This window comes from Camelina sativa, chromosome 5 (assembly GCF_030686135.1).
Source record: "Camelina sativa cultivar CO46 ecotype springtype chromosome 5, ASM3068613v1".
NCBI classification, from domain to species: Eukaryota; Viridiplantae; Streptophyta; class Magnoliopsida; order Brassicales; family Brassicaceae; genus Camelina; species Camelina sativa.
The window spans coordinates 19,661,969-19,669,478 of NC_141884.1; the positions used below are offsets into that span (position 1 = coordinate 19,661,969).

The 7,510-nt window shown below is 29.7% G+C and overlaps 1 pseudogene; it reads right to left on the reverse strand.

The window, feature by feature from the left end:
• Positions 1 to 440: 440 nt before the first annotated feature.
• Positions 441 to 1,756, reverse strand: LOC109132860 (BTB/POZ and MATH domain-containing protein 3-like; annotated as a pseudogene).
• Positions 1,757 to 7,510: the final 5,754 nt, after the last annotated feature.

Below are 7,510 nucleotides of genomic sequence, written 5' to 3' on the forward strand. Positions count from 1 at the left end.
AAATTAAAGCATAAGGGTTTCTAAAACCTAAAATGTAAATATATACATATATATCTATATGTCTTAAAATACATCGGAAACTAATGTTGCAATTAGAAAAAACTTTAGAGCAATTTTGTAAATTTTCAAAACTTGAGTTTCTTCTTGTTTCGCAAAGAGTGTCGAGCGACACCAATGAGATGTCGATCGACACCATTATATGAGATTGTCTGTAAGTTTTTTGCTTCAGCCTCAAAGCTCCTATATTTGCCAAATTGTATCTAGTCCTACAAAGACTCAAAAAGATTCTAAAAACAAATCAAAGACTCTAAAAACATATTTCTATCATGGTTAAAAACCATAAAAACAATAATATATCAATTGTCAATAAAAAAGAATTAAGGTAACTGTTTATCGCACCTTGCTAGTTGAGGATGATAAAAGATAAAACCTCAAGTCGTCTAATCAAGCATCGAGTCTCCTATATACAAATCGAACATAAGAACAAGAATGTTAAATAAGTGTACTATCAAGATAAGTTATAGGTAAAAAAAGGCAGATGATCATTCATATAAGGTTTAGATATGATTTGGAATATTTAAAAATAAATGTATTAGTGGATTATATACAGTTAGATAAACTTGTTCTCTCAATTACAAAATTACAATCGCCATTTTTCTAATGTCAAGGTATAGCATAAGTTGTAGGTTGATTAGAACAATCTCCATGGCGGCACAACACGTTTAAAGAAAAACAAATCCAATGCAAGACCTATGCATTCTACAATATCATCACATGATAACAATGTTGCAATTAAAGCAAGAAAACATGAAAAATATGCAAGAGAGTCTATATATAGGCATATAAATTAAAGTGGATACTGAAAAACCTTAAAATATATGCAACACTACCTCCCAAATTGGGTAGAGATGCAACTAATTTTATGCAAAATGATTTGAGCTGTAAGAATTCGTGATGTTCAGCCAGCGCAAGTGTTGTTGCCACATTGCGTTATTAACATCGAATTATTGGCATAGCAGAACTTCACATTATATGTTTAACCTTGCAAGGTCATAGAGGTCATCAGCAGCTGCCAAGAGATGTTTAATCATGTTCGTGAACGAACTGGCACAAGTTGACCAGTAATTTCATGCACATCAGGAAGTACAACGGTAGATGAAGCTAGGCATATCCTACAAAATTTCAAGATCCAGAGTTAGCAGAATTGTAGTTGCATGTACAACCAAGTACTAAAATTGTAATGTTGAACAAAAATTGAGAAAATATTACTTTGAAAATAATTATTTTATCCACATTGTTATTCCCAATTCGTCCAAAAAATTGAGCTCTAATAACTAGGGAACGTGCCGCAAGAATCAGTTTATGAGCTTCGTATGTTTCAACTCCGACTTGGAAAGCTATGTCACAACCAACTTCAGAATCTAACAAGTCTTTGAATCCCTGACATTTGACAGGGGAAGCACAATGCCATACTGTTTTGGACCCTCAAGTCGACTCTAACAGCGCTAGCAATTAACTAGCAAGACAATCATCCTTTAAGTAGTCAGAGGTTTCTATTATTTTAAGTTTGACATTTATAGAAGCAAAGAGCCTCTCAAGAATTTTGTCAAGTGGATGATTCTGTAAATAAATAACTAAGAGCTAACCATAAGTATGAAATTGACTATATTAAAAGTCAAACGACAATAAAATATTAGTAGAGGCAAAATGATAAAGAGAGTCTATATATCACCTGTTCACTTAAAATTGAAAACATTATTTTGCTCTATGCCAACTATATCTCCCTCGACGCATCAAGAGTCTCAACTTCAAATTTTGGAACTAATTAGAAATACGTATCTCTTTACTGGGTTGTTCACCTTCTCCAGTTTGGTGGAATATTAATCTTGGTTTCGATGACCTAATGTCATTATATATTTCTCTTATACCTCACTGTTGTAATTTAGGTTTCGATGATCAATTTCACTATGTATATTTCTAAACGGGAGATTTCATATCCCGTTTAGTAAGCCTCTTTGTTTTGAAATTGTATATTTTTGTCATTTTGATTAGACTGCCAAGTTTTCATATATTTTTTCTCTTTTATATATATTAATTAAAGTATTATTCAACGATTGCGCATATTCAAGTTTTGCAAATTAAAGACAGCCGATTATATTAAAAAAAAAAAAAATCAATCTCCTAAACATCATTAAGTAACCATAAGTCAATAAGCAAAAGTTCCTTGTAAAATGACAAAGTAATGACTAATGAGTTGTTTCCATAATGGCTATCTAAGATTAGAAGTTGCATGATAATGCAGGCACACGAGATGACTACTTTTTTAAAGACCTACTTCTTTTCCACTTTATATTTTACGTTGCTCTATAATGGCTTTTAGTAATCTAAGCTTTAATTAGCTTTATAACTCACTCTTAGCGTTTTAATGATGGTCGTTGATCAGTTATGATGGTTTTGACAAAGTAAATAATACACTTGTCGTTCTCTTATTCCAACTTGGCTTTGGATTAATTCATGCTAACTTGCTAACCCAACTTTTTCAATACCGTAGTGGACTCTCCTTGTCATCCCCTCTTAATATCCCATCAATATAATCAACAGGATATGTTTTCAATGTTATCGTGTCTAAAGTTGAGGTTTAGGTGCTATATTTTGTGGACCATCCACAAATATCATCTCATAGGTCAGAGATCCGAAACTTTCACATCAGTAAGTTATCAAATGGACTAAAATTTTATATACTATATTGAGTTTTCTGTATTTTTTAATGAAAAGAAATTTGTTTTATCCGAAATATTTTGTACAATGAATATAACTTTATGCTAAGAGCATTTTGTACAATAAATAATTAGTAACTTATCTAAAAAGTAATTAATAAAATAATAAATAGTAGTATTTAATTGTGAAAGTTTCGGTTTAAATATATACAATTTGTTTCTATTCTTTTTTTTTTTAAGTTCTTTTAGTTTTTTTCCTCAGTCCTAACTACCCTTTACAACACTCTTTTTCCAAAGTTCTACTGCATGCATTGGTCTTTTTATTATTTTGTTTTTACCTTTACATACTCTAGTGAAGAATTGTGAATTGACACAAATACATGCATATAGCAATAACGCACTATATTCTCTCTTTTTGCAACAATAACGCATTGTACTTCCGCACAGCTGTGGTCCAGTGGTAAGGAAGAATTGGGGAAATGTTGGAAGGAACTAACCTACCTAGGTTCAATCCACCGTGTAAACAAAAATCATGGTTGTGTGGGAAGTCTGTCAGTTGGGCCTTGGCCCAATTGGTTTACCAGGTAGTCAGAAATGCAGACGGCCTGACTACCCTTGACATTAGTCGGAAAGCATTCCAAACTCGGGACAGATAGTATGGTGGCCCTTTGGAGAAAAGTCCACTCTAAAACATTTCGGTGCATTTCTATCGAGGTAGACCGGATCAGCCGATAGGGTTTATAAAATTAAAAAAAAAAAAAAAAACGCATTGTACTTGATCAATCTAAAAAAAACACTACTATTGTAATAAAGTTAAATTGAACGGTGATGAATGTGCGCAACTTGGATCCGACCGACACGATTGGGTCTCTCATACATAGTCTCAATCCACCAAACTCTATAATAATTCTCACATTGAATAGGAGAAAATGTTGAGGCGCTCATCAGTTCTGTTGATATTTAATATAATAATTTCCAAAACGTCTTTAACCATATATACGTACGTATACCTACTTTGATGTTCCAAGCCATGCATATTATTCAAGTTTAAGAATTTTTTTTACATTAACACATCTGATCTTCAAGCAGATCCCATGTAAACAAAAGATTTACATGTCCCAAATGTAAGATCCAGATTATTACAAAGAGAGTCGTGAAATTGGAATGCATTTTGAGGCAAGTAACAGTACTGGTATCATCAAAGAAAAAATACATGAGAAAAGGTACAACAACGGAAATATCTCCACATATTCATCAAAGAGTAAACAAGGTCGAGTAATATAGGAATAAATTCGGGATTTTATATTATTGGTTACAAGGTGAATATGTCGTTTAAGTATGGATTGGTGCTTTGCCTAACTTACAATAGTGTATATATAATATATTACATAACAGAGTAACCCCAGGTTTGAGAAAATTTACGAATCTACGCCCATAATCTTTTGTTAATATATATGTAGTATTTTTATTTACAAACTAAAAAAGGTAAATGGAAGAAATTTTGGAAACAAAAAAGAGGGGCCATGCAGTGAAACTTTATTTATTTCTGGCTGATAAAGTTTTACTTTCTTATATACTAGCGGGGGTGTATTCAACTTGACATTTTAAGTGATTTAGGTGAAATTTACAAATTCTGTGTTATTCAATCATGAATTTTAAAATCCACTGTTATTGAACTGATGATTTAAAAATCTACTTTAAAATCCATTAAAATCCTTTGTTATTGAACTGATGATTTAAAAATCTACTTTAAAATCCACGGTTATTCAAAACAATTTTGTGGATTAGGATTTTAACAATTTTTAGGATTCTGGAGGATTATGGAGGATTTGTCTAGTTAAAAATACAGAAATCTAAATCTCATGGTTTTAGGTGGGATTTGAAAGAATTTTACAGAAAATCATATGAACTTCCCTAAAATCTATCAAAATTCTAAATTTCCTAAATCCCATCAAATTTTCCAAAATCATGGTTTCAATACACCCCCGTAGAAGTCATTCTGTGCTAGCCACAAATTTAGCTTACATTGTTATTCAATTATAGTAATTTGGAGATTGTTGTTCATTTTTTTTTTTATAATAGTTTAATACGTTTTTTTTTGTTTTTTTGCTTAAACATGAAGACTAATAAGAAACTAATTTTACAATGGAGAGACTCATATGCATCGTTTAATTAGAAGAAGTTTTAGCCTGCTTTACCACATGAATGTTGATAGAAAAAAAAGTTTCTAAATATAAGAAATGAACAAAACCTAACATGTTCAACAACAATTCTGAAACAAGGTTTATTAGGTTTATGTAAAAACCTATCTCATCTTTTGAATTGTTGGTGAATGAGCATTAGATTATTATTAGTTAAACTTGTTGTTAATGAGATTTAAAGTAAAATTTTATTAAAAAACAAATTTGAAACTCTAATAAAAAGTTTCCATATTCGAAAAGTTTTAAAACAATAATGAGTTATTAGACAATATTATAATTGTTTCCGTATAAATATTTAAATGAACATGAAAACATTGAAGATATAAAGAAAAATGTGAGCAAGCAAAACAAACTATAATATGGAAATAATGAAAATAAGTTTTTATGTTACTATTTTTATGATTTTATTTACAATAATACAAATAGTTTTTAAAAAAACTTTGGTGTATGGCATCCAAAATTGTCGGACCGGCCCATGGAGAATAGGAAAGACGTACATAAACACTCTAGTGAATAAATTAATTTGCCAAACATTCTAACATGATTTTTTACTATGTAATATTAATGCGAACAACAGACATGATAACTTGCAAAAAATTAAATTATTCAAGAATACCTATTGAAATTTGGAAAGATATATAAAATAATATTATTATTTATAAGAACCCAATGACTGAAATTAAATAATAATGACTGAAAACTTAAATAATAATGAAAGAAAAAATATTTTATAAAGAGAGTAATTATGTATTGAATTTCTAATTTTATGGAAAACGGAATGAATTCTACTTTTATGGAAAATAAATTGGTAAGATCTAATCGGAAATAAATGAGTAAGCAATTATCCAATTACTTGGGGAAAACATCCCACCATTAGATTATATAAGATTAAAGGCTAGAAACTCAGAAGGAATGAAAACCAAGAATTTAAAATTTGAACCAAAAATTTATGAATTTATAAGAGAATTTTGAGAACACATAAAACATCCCAAAATCTAACATAATCTAGAATCCACTCTTGCCCATGAATCATTTATAAGATTGAAACTCAGGAATAAATTTTATACATAATTTAGAATCCTTTTTTTGCTCCTCAATTATACATAAGATTGAAACCCATATTTATAATTTCAAAATAAACTATAATCAGTTTTTTCCTATGATGAAATCACAAACTGATAAATGGTGGCTTTAGATCAGAAGGGACTTACAACATGTTCTTATTGAAGAAGTGAAAAAATAAATATTGAGAGTTTTTTTGTTTTGTTTTATAGGCCTGTAGTTACTTAGGTCCAAAGTATAAATAAAATACTATAATTATTCATAGGAACCTAATGACTGAAATTATATAATAATGACTGAAAAATTGTTTTAAAAGGAGAGTAATTAGGGATTGAATTTCTAATTTTAAGGAAAACGGAAGGAATTCTACTTTTATTAGAAAGAAATTGGTAAGATCTAATGAGAAATAAATGAGTAAACAATTATCAAATTACTTACGGAAAACATCACACTATTAGATTATATAAGATAAAAGGCCATAAACTAATGAATGAAAACCCAAATTTTAATTTTGAGCCAAATGTTTATGAATTTATAAGAGAATTTTGAAACACATAAACATCCCACAATCTAACATAATCTAGAATTCATTGTTGCCCATGAATCATTTATAAGATTGAAACCCAGAAATAAATTTTATACATAATTTAGAATCCATTTTTGTCCCTGAATTATACATAAGATTGAAACTCATATTTCTAATTTCAAAATAAACTATAATCAGTTTTTTCTTATGATGAAATCACAAACTGATAATTGGTGGCTTTAGATCAGAAAGGGCCTACAACTGGTTCTTATTGAAGAAGGAAAACAAAAATATTGAGAGATTGTTTTTTGTTTTATGGATCTGTAGTTAATTAAATCTAAAGTACAAATGAATTTAGTTAATTAGGTTCAAACAACAAAAGAACACATGTGTTAGATAGATAACACGCCAAATGTCATCTCTTTATCTAAAGTTGTGAAAAACTTTCTCATATTATATAAGATGTTTCTCACTGCAATACAGTTAGTTGTTTAGTTGTAGAAAAGAAGAAAAGAGTGACTTGTCGCAAACTAATATGGTTATTTATTATTCAAATACAAAAAAAAGTAGACTTTTGATGTGTGGAGTGGAAGTAGACGTTTCCTCGTTCTTCAACTATCTGTCTATCTCTATGGTTCTGCTGACCCACTTCTTACTTCTATTATATTTTTAGTTTCTACATACATTCAATTATACACATATATGGATTCGTTGTAGATTTATTAACAATAACACTAATATAACTAGTAATAAATGTTGACCTAATAAGCTATTCATGTAGGGGATCATATACATGCGCTGCCAAGTATTAAACGTGCGTACATCGTATGACAAGATAATACCATCTATAATACTCTCATTTCGTCAACGACCATATATTATAATCTTATTTCACCTTTAGTAAACAAATGGCAAAACGAATGAAAATGGTACAAGTATGATCCTAAACATAAAGGCATGGTAGCTACACTTATACTTAGATTGTCTTGGTAGATCTATATATT